We start from the raw sequence: 16,005 nt of genomic DNA on the forward strand, positions 1-16,005 counted from the left end.
TAGGTTTTACCGTCGATTTGCTCCGACGCCTACACCCAGTGTTTCGGCGCTGAAGCGGGTTTATTGGCCATGGACATAGCGGATATGGCCGTTTGGGCCATATTACTCCCCAATATTCAATAAGCTAATACGAATGGGCCGAATTAAAATTAATTCGAATAAATTTTTGGAATCGCATAATTGTAATTGTTTCGAATTTTAAATGATTAAGATCAAAATTGTTAAAACTTTTTTGTCGAATTATATTTTATTGTTATTCGTTTCGTGAAACAGGCAGAATGATTTATTTATTTTAATTAATATTTTTTTAGAGTGCTTGTGACTATTAAAACAAATTATAATATTTATTTTGCAACAACTCCAGAAAGAACTTTATTTTTAAAATTAAGTACAGGCTATTAGTCCTTTATAAATTAAAAGAAGCTTTATAGCACTTGATTCAACGGTGCAATCTACATCTAATAAGCATAGTAATCAAATTTAAAACAAACAATAAAACTACTATTTATAGCTGTTACTAGCTGCCTGTTTAATTTTTTATAAATAACTTTTATTAATTGTAAATATGGCATTTGTTAGTTTTTAGGTTTTCTTTCATCTACCACTGTAGCCAACCATAATTGACTAAATAATATCCTTAGAAATTAACCACTGTATAGTCAAAGCGAACATGATGAATATAGGCTCTTAACTGCCAATTTCTCTATGCACAGTAAAATAATTCTACTTCGTCTGACAGCAAGAGGAGAGCCGATATAAAGTGTAGACTAGGCAAGAGATGTAATCACCCTTTTCTAATTATTAGCCGCACATTCGCTTTATCTCTCTCACACGTTAACTTGACACTTGGATAAACCAAAAAAATAAAAAAGGACGCGAGCGTGCAAAGCTAAATTAATTCTTCGGATGAAAAAAGTCCGATTCGAAGCTTATGCTGTTAATGTCGGAGGAGGTGTTGTTTATGGGCCGCTGCGGGATCGATCGGGTGTGGGTTTGCTCGCGTTTTGGTTGGATTACGAATAATAATATATTTAAATAGAATAGAATAGAGAGTAACTTGAAAGAAGATGACTGTTATAAATACTTTAATTCTTCTAATAAATGTGTATATGTGTGGAAACGTTTGGATGTTTGTTAGAAACAAATGCATTTTTCTGAACGAATATGGATGGAATTTGGCACACGGATAAAGCATATCCTAGAATAACATATAGACTAATTTTGCAAGGAATTTGTTTCCGAGAGACGTATAATTTTTAATAATTTTTTTGCGTAGATGGGCGCTATTGACCGCTACAGTAATTTAGGGATTTTTTAAGCGGAAAAGACTTTTTACTCGAACTCATATAAATGGAGAACATTTTGGTCTACTAATATATAGAATGTAGACTCAGTTATGTTCTGCTTTCGATTCGTTGTTTGAATTAATAAAATATTTTTAAATAAAAAAAACTGAACTAGGAAATCGCACACGTTGTAGCGAATGGTGTTTCCTCGCAGTACAGATTTTTTTATTATTCAGATTATTTTTTTTTTATATAATACAAGTAAAACGTATAAAACAGTACAATAATTATTTTTTTAGTGCTACTAGATGTGAATCCGACATGCACTCGGTATTTTTAGTTAGTCACATAAATAAATATCATCGCAGGACAGAAATATTTTTTATATGATACAAGTAAAAGGTATGAAACAATAAAATCATTTCATTGACACGTGCTAGATGTGAATCCGCCATGCACTAGGTATTCTTATTGAAACACTTAAATAAATATCATGGTTTGCAACTGCAACTGACATATTATTCTACATCATCCGGACAAACAGACAGAAATTTAAACCTACAAGTTGAAACAAACATAAAAACGGACACTTTGTTTTATTTATATTCGTTTGTTTTACTTCTTGTGATATTATCGTAATGTTCAATATACGTAAACTTTTTAAATACATACGTACGTTTTCTGATTATTGATTTAATAAAATTATTGGGGTCTTTTAATTTTATAACATGGGAAACGCGCTTTTTTATATAATTGACGAGACGAGAAAGCTCGTCTGATAGTTAGTACCAAGCCTTCTTCGAAACAAAAATCATTTTTTTTTAATTTAAAAATAGCTTTATGGACGACATCCGACATTAGATTTTAAATCTTACAATGCTTAATACACTGGCTAAGTAGTGAAAATATTCTTTATTACTATCTTGGCACAATATTTAGTAGTAGATAAAATAAAAATCAGTCCTAACCGAATTTTGGCCACGGCGGCTAATATCAACGGAGATTGGCTAGGTATGTACTCAGGAGATATATTACACAGTGAGACGGCAATCCGACATGACCAGAGAGAGATCAGGTGCAGGACCAACGGCTTTACGTGCTTTCCGAGGCACGGGGGTATCACATCGGCATTTAGTAGGATTTAGACAAAATTGATGACATAGAAAAAAATATCAATAGCCTGATTGGGTACGAAACTGACTGCCAATACTAGTTTCCGCAGGTTCAAAACCTCTATTTTTTCAGTAGTTTATGTATTCATTTGTATTTGTTATTCATTTAGCCAATTAACAACAATGTTAAAAATGTTTTGGGTTTATTCATTTAGTTTTTTTCTTATTGTAAACGATTATAAAGAATTATACGTTATAACCTAAAAAATATAAATAAACGTGTCAAAATGATTGCAAGTAAGAGACAACATAATTAAGTTTATTGTACTTTATTAAAATTATTTCCAATTTTAATAAACGTTGGATAATAAACATTTATAAACTTTCAAACGAGAAGGTACGAAATTGTTTTAATTTTTACACAAATTATGTTCGACGCTAACTACTACCCGCGTATCCGTCTCCTGCGTACCAATTAACATTGTTAAATTTTATTTGACCTATAATAATCAGACTTTAAAAAACTACTGCTGAAGGCTACCATTCATATAAACCCTAAATATATTAACCTTTCAAACTGAGAGTTAACCAGACAGAAAAATATCAACCTCTAGATAGGGACGAAAAAGAGTGAATAAGATTTTACTAATGCATACATGCATTTTTTTTTTCTTGATTCAGATACACTAGCAAATCAATGCTGCGCATGGGTTTTTAGTTACAATATAGCAGATTTTTTTATTCAATACAGTTACTTTCTCTCAAAGTTTTGGCAGATAACTGAGATCCTTAGACAATCCGTTGTGTCTTTATTAATCCAGGTGTATCGTTTAGGTAATTATTTTTTTTTAGTCTTGGTTTTTTAAGGTTTTTATCTTAAGCAGACGTAACAACCCCATCATTAACTTGTTACAATGTAAATACATAATTAAATTGAATAACATAATCTTAATTTTAGATAGGTATTAATAAATAAGTCGTCTCACTGCTGAATCACTGTTAATAAACTGAAGAAGCTCTTATTGGCGCAGCAGTGAAATAAGGATTGAAAACAAAAATATATATTAATAATATAAGTACTTAAATTCCAAATACAAAATTTAATTTTTAAAAAATCTAGCGTTCTCTGATGTAATTAGTTGATAACATTGTTTTAATATTAATTTCGTTATTAAAACCGCCTAAATCTTAATAGATTTAGGCGGATTTAGATTAAGGCACTTTCAAAATTCTGGTCATGCTTTAATAAGCATGACCAGAATTTTGAAAGTGCCTATGAGAAAAATTGAGGCCCTCTGTTTTAAAGGGAGGTCGTTTAGTAAACCCAACATCCAAAGTCCATATCATTCAAATCCAAGCTATAATTTGAGAGAACAGCGCTAACTCGACGAGTTCTTAAAACACCATTAAGGTAATAAAATTTGCATTCGCCATACGTTATAGTTCATTAATACAAGCGAGACGAAACCGCGGGACAACCTGTTATTACACACAATCAATTATTGCTGTAATAAAAATATTGTTATTTTAGTATATAATGACTATGGTGTGGTCAACAGCGATGTACCATAAATGTTAACACATATCTATAAAACCTTACCTTATATATCCTTACATATTATAAAACAAAGTCCCTCGCTACACTTGAAACTACTTTTACCTTACGAATATGATCCTTAAATATCATCAATAAGGGTCCATCGATACGCCTGTCTGTCTGAATGTGATATATTAAAAAACTACTGAACGAATTGCAATAAAATTTGGAGATAGTTGATATCTTGGGAAGGATATAGGCTACTTGTTACCCAAAGAAAATACAGGAGATTCATTCTGGAAAAATGCTTCACGCCGGCGTAGTTACATAATCTAGTATTATTAAAAAATATCCGAATGTTTGTGGAAATGTTTTGAGGTTTGTAAGTAAACGCAGAAACCACTAAATAGATTCGGATGAAATTTGGCACACGAATAAACGTATAGGCTTATCCCAGTCATTTCCTGTAGGAAGTATTTGGGTTTATAAATAAATAAGGCGTACATATGTCACTATGGGTTGCTGCAATGATTCAGAGACTTTAGTAAAAGGTAAGCACATTTATAAACTGCATTGGTGACATATTTGTATAACGTACGTGACACAACACCGCTCTGAGGTCCAGTATTCGAATCCCAGGGCGGACAAAGTTATTATGGGCTTTTCTACTCAATACTCGCCCGAAATAGTAATAGATATTTAGGATTGTTTGTAACAAGATATTATCGCATTGGGGTAACACCTGTAATGGTAATGTCTATAAATGTAATATATATAAATAAATAAATAAATAATCTCTACCACCTATGACAAAATATGACGGAATACACAGACGAAAAATGGGTACCATAGTTCTCTGTCAACCTTTCCGGGGATAAAGGCGCGTGTATATGTGTTATAGATAGAATAAGAAATGTACCTTACAATAGACCTTACGAATATAGTGCAAGTATAATGTCGACCAACGAACAACGTCCCTCATCGATCGCCAGAATTGTGCTGATCTTACTGATTTAGCTAACCCAGCATTAAGTAGATCATGAATACCAAATCCTTATTAATTTCTTTCAAAGAGCGCACGGTTGTTCAGGTACTCACGATGACCAGAGTTTTAAAACTTTGGTCAACCAATACGGTTCGGGTTTCTCTAACACTCGCCTAGGACTGAATTGTCTAGAGCGGGACAATGTCAAGCTAGTCGAAAAAGCTTGATAAAGAGTGATTGGACTCTACATTGTTCTATAATAAGGAAAGGTTGAAAATGAACATTGTTCCAATACGCTCCACTTTCCATCTTAAATCCTATATCCTAAGATCTATCTTCGAAATATCTCAACACTCTTATCGACTAATGCCATCGATACTCATAAAAAAGTGGTGTACAATTATAAAAATTAACATTTTATTGGTCAATTATAATAAATGATTTAGAAAACTGTAAGCTAACGACCCGATCACTGACGGCCGGTGATTAAAAGGTTTTAAACAAAAATAATCGACTTTGAAAAATAAATACTCGCCCGTTTCGCCTCGCCACTGCGTTGTTGCCGCGCCATTATGTTGGCTGGCCTGTTTGGCGCGAAGCGATTATGTATATCCGTCTCTCTTTAATATAGGGTTGAGGGGTGCTGTTGTCTTTATCACTCGTGTTGGCAATTTGCTGGCATGTTGTTAAGTTGCAATCAATTGGCATGCGCAAACAGACGCCTATGATATATCCAATTAAGTGGAGCCCGCGAGTAAGGGGGCTATTGTGAATTTTGGGTGTGTTTTTAATCTGGTGGGGGTAAGGTAGCCGTTTGGGTACCGTGGTTGATTAGTACTTCTTTAAACAATTTTGAATATTTAACGCCATTTCAAACCAAAATTTGCTTGAAATGTCTTTGTAGATTCGTGTAAACTTGAATTGCCTGCATCAACAAAACGGTAGAGACTATGTATAATTAATTGTGTAACTTTTTTCATCTAATGATTAACGAATGAGTATTTCACTATATCGAACACAAATTTTAATGCCAAGCTACTTAGTTTATTATTTTAACTGAAAAATACATATTCTTGTTGGATTGTAAGAAATTAGCATTTGATATGTTATAATGCTATCATTATAACATATCAAACATCTACATATCATTACACTATTGTAATGAGAGGAAATACAGTAGCGAATGTTGTATATCAAGATATTTGTAATTTATAATATCATCTACGCGAAATAATGGTGGAACTAAAACTAAATTTCATGCTAAACATACTGTAATCCCCGTCTCTGTTGTAATCCTCATAATATTGATTTCTATTTTATATAAGTAACTATCGTCGTGTGCGTATCGACGGCGTGTTTGATACGGTCCTGCAATCAAATTAGTCAATCATTGCTCACAATTTTAGATTTGACTAGGCTTGTGAATAGCTGAGGTTTAACGAATCCCACATTTCATTAACTCGTGCCTTCTTACTACAATTTATGCACCCAAAACCAGCATCACAAAATATATTTTGTAACTAACAGAAAAACATTCACTGTAAAAGATTTAATAAACCTACCACAAATGCATGTTCATTTTCAAGATCATCCAGTGTACCAATAAGGCCGACAAAAATTTACCAACCGTTAACCTACTACATATTTGTTTATAAGTTATTATTGATCGAAATTATTTCGACTACACTACACACTGTCAATAAAAAATACAGTAATTTACAATCACGGCTTTATGCGTGCAGAGCATGTGCCAGGTAACGTAAAGAAATTTACCGTGTATTAAATCTCTGAACAAACAAGTTGTTAACACTCACACACACGCACGCTTTACGATCACACATTTACATGCACGCACACTGGTGTGATTGTTCTTAACTGGAGACGAGGCGTTGCTTGGGAATATTGATGTATGTACTATATGTATATTATGTAAATAGAAAAATGTTCGGACTCTATTCATTGTCTTCCATATTATAGGTAACATGCAAACTACTTTTGCGATGTACTTCACAGAATATATTTAATAGGTACTAATTTACACACACACAACATCAGGCATTTATTCTCGAAGGGGTATGCAGAGGCGCAACCAGGGCATCCACTTTTCGCCTAGCGTGTTCCGTCCCATGATGTGATAGGGGGCGAGCCTATCGCCATATCGGGGGTACTAATTTATACATTTAAGAATATCGAAGGCATGTGAAGTGTGCCAATCCGTACTACAGCAGGGTGGTGGACTAAGGCCTAAACCCTCACAGTACTAGATAAGATCCTTGTCCAGCAGTGGGCGCTATGAAATACAGGGTTGATAGTATTATATTATAATTAATACAATCCTTTAAAACTGCGTTATTTCTGTTTGAACGCGGTAATTTATAACAACCGATTATATATTTTTCATTGACAGGAAACTATATTTATCCTGAGTATTGTACGCATGTTTAGCACCAATAAGAAGCTATTGAAGGCAGAAAGTAGGAATATGCGTTTTTATTATGTAATGTAATCATTATAAATAGATCTATCTTTTCCCGCTTCCAAGCATCCGTGTTCAAGCACTTTGGGGCTTCGGTGATAGATATTATAAGTAATAATAATGCCGAATAATGCCAGCCCTGTATTATATACTGCCTACTGCTTAACATCGGCCTCTCTATAGATTTCCAGACGGAACTGTTAGCAGATTTAAACTTAATACTGAGTGAATTATAATAAAAGAAAACAAAAAGAACATCCCACGACTGGCTACCATGATTAAAAATATTCTAGATATGCTGAAACCTGATTAGAATTGACTAATATAAGAAAAGGAAACAAACTTTTTACACAAAATTAAAATTGGATCATTCCCGTACCACACGCAAGGATAAAACTGACGTTTAATCAAACCAGCACATTGCGTAACCACAAGACTGCTTACGAAACCAAAAAAAAAACAAAATCCCTTTGTTTCCTCAAACTTAATCTACATCTAATAAGTTGTGGAATGTTTAACCAATTACCAAAAAGTGGTTATTATGAGTAATGGCCCTCCCTCGATACGAGGGGCGTATTTAGGGAAATTACCCCCAAAAATGGGGATTTAAACACCCACTTAACCCATCAACGAGTGCTGCCCGCTAAATGGGATAACGCAAACGGTGCGCGTGCGCATTACTTGACGGTTTTTGTTTGATAAAATTATGAAGTGTTGCGTATATATTTAATGAAGGGTACTTAAAGAAGTTTTAATCTTTAATCTCTTATACCGTTTAATTGTTGTTAAATAACAAGATGTTAGTGTGTTGTGTTTACTGTCAGGAATATAAATTGTTGAAATAGTTTGCATAATGGTTTCTGATGTTTACACGAATGTTAAATATTAAAATTAAACTATTTAATTCCAGTTTTTTTTTATATCGTGGTGTCAATGTTATAGAAAAGGTTTTAACTTGCTATGTCAATTGAGGCCTGATTTTTTTAAAGACTGTGGGTCTTCGTTTACGAAGAATAGATGAATAAATTTGTTTGAAAAATAAAGTAACCTAAATAATATACAAATAATTATATTGAAATCATGTTTTTTCATTATTTATAAAAAAGTGTATTTACTGTTTACACTCGAAAAATTCTGAGCTCATATGTTTTGCTTTTAAATTATTTATAGCATTAAAAACAAGGGAATTTAATTTGCGTAAAAAATATCGTTACAATGGAAACACACTCCCAAACAGTTTAGGCGCAGCCATGTTTAATAAAAATATAATTTAGGTTCCCGTTCGGTTCCCGCTCGATAACAGATCGTTGTGCTAGCCCATTATGCGTTCATTTGTTAAGTTCCACCTTTGTTTCATCCTGACATGTGTACTTTGCGGTTATTATACAAGCTTTTGATCGCGGTTCGCCCTTATAAAATTCGATTCACAATAAAATATAAAAATATGTCCATTCATGTGGTTTAAGGGTATTCCGTTATGAATTTCATGAACATCGGTTTAATTCAAAGACATTAAACAGTATAGTTATAGACAAGACGAAATTTGTGGTCCAAAGTTATTACTAATTGGTAATAAGTAATCCTATTTGACATTTCCGCGTGACAAGACGTCACAATGCTTTTAGATTTGTATACAAAAATAACATATTTACAGAAAATATGCTAATATAAGCATTAAAAACATACAAATATGAGGAACCGTCGCATGAGGACAAAATTTTTGTATCACAATTTTCACACAGTCCGCTCTATATAATCTCGGAACTCTTTGATTTAATTGTTTACCCTTCAAAAAGTAACAGACATTCGCATCTATATTAGGAAGTAGATTTCACCTTTAACATATTACGCTTTAATGAATATTTATAATGTTGGTAATGGAGTGATTCGCAAGTCTTTGTTGCCAATACAGTGGAGTATTTCCCAAATATTTTTTTTTTTAATAAATTTTATTAAATTTTTCATCTCAAGTTTGTTAGTCTTAATATAATAGTTATATATACTAGTATGTGAGAGTCTGCCTGGGTTGGTACCACGCATTATCTATTTCTGCCACCAAGCAACAGTGTGTAGTCACTGTTGTGTTCCGCTTTGAAGGACATTGTAGCCAGTGTAACTACTGGATATAATTAGACTTAACATCTCACGTCTCAGGATGGAGAGCGCAGTGGAATACCAAACAATACTTCTTAATTCAAGGTGTTGGATGATGTTTCTCCTATTTATGGGCGGTCGTATCGCTTACCATCAGACCAACTAAAAGCTCCTCCCGACATTCAAACCAATAAAAAAATATATTATTATATGATAGAACGAATGTATCACCACACACAAAAAAGACATGAGACTGACTATTTCGTAATAGCTATTTCGTTACTTACATAATCTTAATTTACGTAATTAATTAAAATTTCTGGGTGTTGTTACTACCAACCGTTAATACTATACGAGTCACTAACCAACCTCATCACTCTGTTGGATACAAATTCAATGTATTTTCATAATAACATGGCAACATTACCCAACCTAATCGATAACTAACCTAAACCCGAAAAACCACAAACATTTAATTAATCACCATAAATCTGATAGGTTTCGGTGAACATCATAGAGTATCCATCCAAAATATAAAAACCATAGACAAACTAACGCTTCATTCTTACTCTTTAAATAATAGAGTCTATGCTCAGTTTTGACAGGTGTAGTGATGTGCTTGGTAGCCGGCCGGTGACAGCGGTGACATGTGTCACTTGACAGACGCATTAATATTAATTATGGACGTTGACGTACATTAAAGTGACATTTAAGGCGCATTTATTTTTTATATTTAACAGAGTTGTTAATATGTTCTAGCAATTATGAACTTATTTATGACCTCATAATTGCTATGAACTGTTTTGAAATAATAATTAGCGCTTAAGAAAAAAAGAAACAAACTATGGAAACAAGACTCTTCGACATAATAATGCTTTACAAAAGTTTTCAAGTTATACAAAGTCTACTAACTTACTTTAGAATATTTTTATAGACAGATGCTTGGACATTTCACATTCTCGTCGTAGAACACACCCATACATCACTAATTTTTCCCCTAAGGGACATGCAGAGGCGCAACCAGGGCACCTAATTTTCACCAAGTGTGTTCCATCCCCTGATATGATAAGGGGCGAGCCTAACACCATATCGGGCACAAACTCCAACAAGCTACAATTTAACATAGAGTAGTTTATAGTTTAATATTAAATTTTCTTCGCGGCTCTTCTGGCTAAAAGATCTCCACCGATATAAATTAAATAATCAACCAGTGTAACATCCCATTATGCATTTTCCTATATAAAAAAATAGTTTATATATCCCCAAATTAGTAGATCTTTGTAACAAACTGTATCAAAATTTATCCAGTGACTCATGCGTGTATTTCTAATAAAAAATCTAGTACGATAATTGATCTGAAATAAAGAAAAAAACGGCGGGAATCGTCAAATTGTATGTAAATATACGACAAGTAAATACCAAACCCGAGTCATTGATTTAAATAAGACTCGGGTAACCCAAAGGTTGACCCAAATTTCATTTATCGGTTGTATTCTTTTAACGTTTGAGTTTCAAATATCAACGTCTCTATCCTCGTGGAATTATATTTGTATTATTTATTCCCTTCGTGCAATTTTTAACAATTTTTCGTATTCTTGATATTCACCTAAGCGGATTCAGGTAAGTTCAGTTTCATAGTTAAGTTTACTTAATGCTAATACTGCATTAAAACCTAGGTAATGATTCTTACTTAAATCTCTAATATATTAAACAATGCTATTGTTTTATCATATTACCATACATTACATATTAGAGCAATGAATATAACTACTATAGATGTTACATTTTAAATTCTTTAGTACTCACCAATTCTACTCAGGGAATTGTATGCAAAGTTTAATGTTTTTAGACACACTGATAAAAATGTGCGGTTTGTTAACAAATTGTTTCTTTAAGTATATTCAAAGAAGACAATTTATGTACAGTTGTTTACGACGTAAAGTCATCTAAAAATATAAATGTAACGCATGAGGTATTGTAATAAAATTAGGCATATTATTTTAGATTTCAGAACCTCATACTCAGCTTTGTTTGTTATTTATTACAAATTACTGGAAAATTTTCGGAGTCTATTAAATAAAATAATGTCCCAAAATGCCAGTTTTAATAGAATTGACCTAAAATTACACACTGTAACATAGGGTTTATAGTTTCGACATTCATTTATAGATACTTACCTCTTATATTTAGCGTCTGAAAACATAGCCTTTAATATTACAACCATTGTCAAAACATTCAAGGAGCAGCTCAAATAGCTGCTATTACACCTTACAATAAATATATCATTTCCGTCTAAATAAAATGTCTGACAATAATACAATAACTACAGTATAAACAACAAAAAACTAATTTAAAACTTACAATTCGCCTTAACAGCTCTCAATTCTCCACAAACCATTGTCGGCCAACTAAAGATCTTGAGATAAACATAGAAACAGACAAACATAAGCCGACACTCCTGCAAGTTTAATACGACCCTATTTCTAACCAAAACTAAAGGACACGCCGACATTTTTAATTTTGTCGACGGTAAACATATCTTGGTCGTGTTACACTGGCTATTTACTGCTATAATTTGATTATACTTATCTAGATGGAGCTGTCAATTGTCATTAGACAGACGTCAGTTTGACAGGCGCTCGGCCAATCGCAGCGCGTCTTCGTGTTCGAAATTTAATGTTACGTCAAAAAACCGTTTTTGACAATGGAATGTTCGAAATGAATTCATATTAATGGTGTATAAAAAAAGTTTTCGTATGAAAAAAAATGTAAATATACATAATATAGACTTAGATGTTTCTTCAAGATTTGTTTGCTATCAGTAAACTTAATTATAACTTAATAGCCTCAAATTACCAAGAATGTAAATTAATTTTATGAATATCGTGGTACAAAAACCAATTAAAATCGAAAATAACGTCCTTCGCAATTAGATTATAATCTATTAATAATATAACATATAAAAAAATACATTTGCATCCATTCGAGTGTGGATCACAAGATACAAAAAGTCTAGTCATTTCTCTTAAATTAATACTATAAAAAAACGCTTTTCAATTTTTTTTATATATAAAGCGGTTACAACTTATAGAAACGACGATTACTTATTAATGTAATTATTTAATCCTCAAACACCTTTACGAAAAAAACTGACTTCGAAAAGGTAAGCCCATTTAAAATAAATCGCCGCCTAAGAGGCATCCAAAATTCCATTAAGATAAAAAAAACTAATCTGCAATAGTTAAACACTCAAGGAGTTAAATCCGTCGGTTAAACGGCCATTGGAAACCGCTGGGCTGTTAATAAATTAAATAGCATTAAAGTGCACAAAAACACCTCTTTTCAGCTCAACTGGACTTAAATGGTGAAGTAGAAGATAGCATTCTGGGTTCCGTATTTTTTATAGATAACGTGGTCTTCCTTATATACAATAGTAAAGAAGCCTTATATCGGTTTTCTATGAATTATTCTGACTGTCTTGGAGCTAGTGAGCGAGTCTGTTTTTTGTAGACTTAACAGGCTACAGTACAACTCTCCCTCTTAAAAATAATAATAATTAGATTTTTACTATACTCCAAATTGGACTGTTTAATTACTTAATTTGGAAACCTAAACCTATTGTCGCCCCGTGAATTGAATTATGTGCATGCGCATGGAACTCATTTCAATTGGCATCATCCCAAATTTAAAAATAAGATTACATTTCCAACTTGCAGAGAACATTGCAAAACTCTTAGGGATCTCTAAAAAATCAAATTTCTCGCGCCCTTATCTGAATGATTTGTTTGTAAAACGTATAATGTCATTAAAATCCGCCACCCGCGATGTTTCGTGGAAACTTTCGGCGCGTCAGAGAACCGAACTCACTACCTGCGGAATGAGGTAATCCGCCGATGGGTTGACTCTATGCATCACTGCACATTAGACGTTAACTAGTTTTCTATTGCAAAATATATTGAGGTTTTTCAGTCTTCAAGTCCGCAAGTTTCAAAGGGCTTTTTATAATCATTTACCAGATTCGTTAAGGCTTAAGCTCTGATCTTATTTGAGGCTTAAAAAGGTACGAAAAAAAATTTAAAAACGTTTTAAAATTTGTTTAAGTACTTAACAGCATTATTGTGGTACTGTTAAATGAAATCGGAATTGGAATTAAAAAAAAGGTTTTTATTTTAAATATAATAAAACATTTTTTTTATGTTTTTTTAATTAAAACTGCGACAAAAGCGACACAAACAAGTCAAATTACTTAGGTTTTCTGCTATACAATATTTCTATTCCGTCAATCTGGGCCATGAATTATATATACATATATAACATTTAAGTGGTGACAAGAACACAAGAACCTTCTTTTCTTTTGGTGGAAATCCTCTTAAATTCCCACCTACGCTTCGGGACCTCAAAATGAATACGCCAAAAGGAACATTAAGACCTTACTACACTATGAAGTGCTGTGGGGTTACAATGCTAAGCCCATATAAAAAAATATGTTACACTATACCTTTACTACATTTTTGAAACCTCGTCCAATATTAAGGTAGATAAATCCAGTTCATAGAGCCTAATAATAATTATATCAGCCCTGTATTACATACTGTCCCACTGCTGGGCACGGGCCTCTACTACTGAGAGGGATTAGGCCTTAGTCCACCACGCCGGCCTAGTAAGGATTGGTAGACTTCAACAACCCTCGATTTTCCTATAGAGAACTTCTCAGATGTGCAGGTTTCCTCACGATGTTTTCCTTCACCGTTAAAGCGAACGATAAATTCACAAAGAATACACACATAATTTTCAGAAAATTCAGAAGTGTGTGCCCTTGGGATTTGAACCTGCGGAAATTCGTCTCGGCAGTCCGTTCCACAACTAAGTCTATCGCTGCTTTCATAAAATAGACTCTATATAAAAAAAAAATTAACTATGGCTTTACCACATTTTTGAAACATTAAGGTACATAAATCCAGTTAGTAGACGCGTCCTCTTCGACCTCAGCCATGCGCAATAAAATCACAACAACTTAGCGTGCTAAAACCCAACTAAGCGACAATACATCGAGCGTTTTATCGCAAGCGACATTACGTTGTAACGAAACCCGGCCGAATTAGAGACATGCTCAGTTTTATGGACTATAAACGTCACCACTCTTGGCGAACGATCTGTAGCGAACATTCTTCATGCCATTTTTATCTTGGATGCAAGTGAAGGTATATCTAGGTTTGAGTACAATTCGGGTGTTAACACATTTATTTTTGTGTAGTTAAAAAATAAGAAAACTTGAATTGATTTCTAATTTCAGTATTTTAGAATCTCTTACATGATGCTGATGGAAATACAAGGAAGGAAAACAGCACATTTTCATAAATCGAAAGTGTTAAATTATTATTCACACGACTTTGTCTTGTATTGTATTGTATCAGCCTATAGCCTGGGACATTCCCAGTGTTGGGCAAAGGCCTCCCTAAGATCATTCCATGAGTCACGACCCTGCGCTTCTCGATCGATCCTAGTTTTTCTTAAAAGTTTTATATCAACTAGATAAATTGAATAATATTGAGCTCCAATTTAATCCGATATCGTGCAAACAAAACCAAGTTTTCATTTCGAAAGAAAAGACAAGTTATCCAAGATAGTAATTTTACAGTCCAGTAATAAGAATGATATAAGTTCGTCGAAGCAGAACCGTCTCTGCATACCCCTTCGATGTACAGGCGCGACATATGTGACATGAATAAAATCACAATGCATAATGGGCAATAAAAGTCATACTAAATATAAAAATGACTCCGTTGTATTCTTTGAGTCTAAAATTAAAGATACTTTGGGCATTGTGAGTACATCTTATGTCTTAGAGTGACGAGTCCTAGAGGAATGCCTCGCAGTAAATGTATGTTCAGGATGGTATTACTACTAAGGACACTGTCTCCTTCCATCAGGCGAGCAGTTTACTGGTTTTCCCAGGATTCCTCATCTCCTTATTAATTAGTTGTATAAAAACGAACAATCATTATTTTCATGGAGAGAGGCAGAATAACGACACTCATTTACTTTGGTCATTTATTTTCATACGGCTTCTAGCAAAGGCAAAAGTAATAACAAACACATATCACGCCTTTGTTCTCGAAGAGTAGGCAGAGATACAAACAAGGCACCCCACTTTTTACCTTGTAATCCTTCCTATAATATGATAGCCATATCGGACACAAATTCCAGCGGGCTGATACTGAGCAGAAAAACCAAATCACTTTGCCCTACTTGGGATTCGAACCCGGGGCGCCAGAGCGGAGGCCGTACTGCACACGTAAGACAACTGCGCCACCAAGGCAATGATAATATTAGATCTGTACCTATACCAATATACCCTAGTAAATCACGTGTTTTCCAAACCAAATTAGAAGGTATATCCCTAGTATGCAAAAATCTGCATTAATACTATGTTTATATATACTTTTAAAATTATATATAAATTATGATGCAGCCATGCTATTTCACCAATAAATCTGTTTCTTTACAAATGCTAT

Source organism: Manduca sexta, chromosome 18 (assembly GCF_014839805.1).
Source record: "Manduca sexta isolate Smith_Timp_Sample1 chromosome 18, JHU_Msex_v1.0, whole genome shotgun sequence".
In the NCBI taxonomy this organism is placed as follows: domain Eukaryota; kingdom Metazoa; phylum Arthropoda; class Insecta; order Lepidoptera; family Sphingidae; genus Manduca; species Manduca sexta.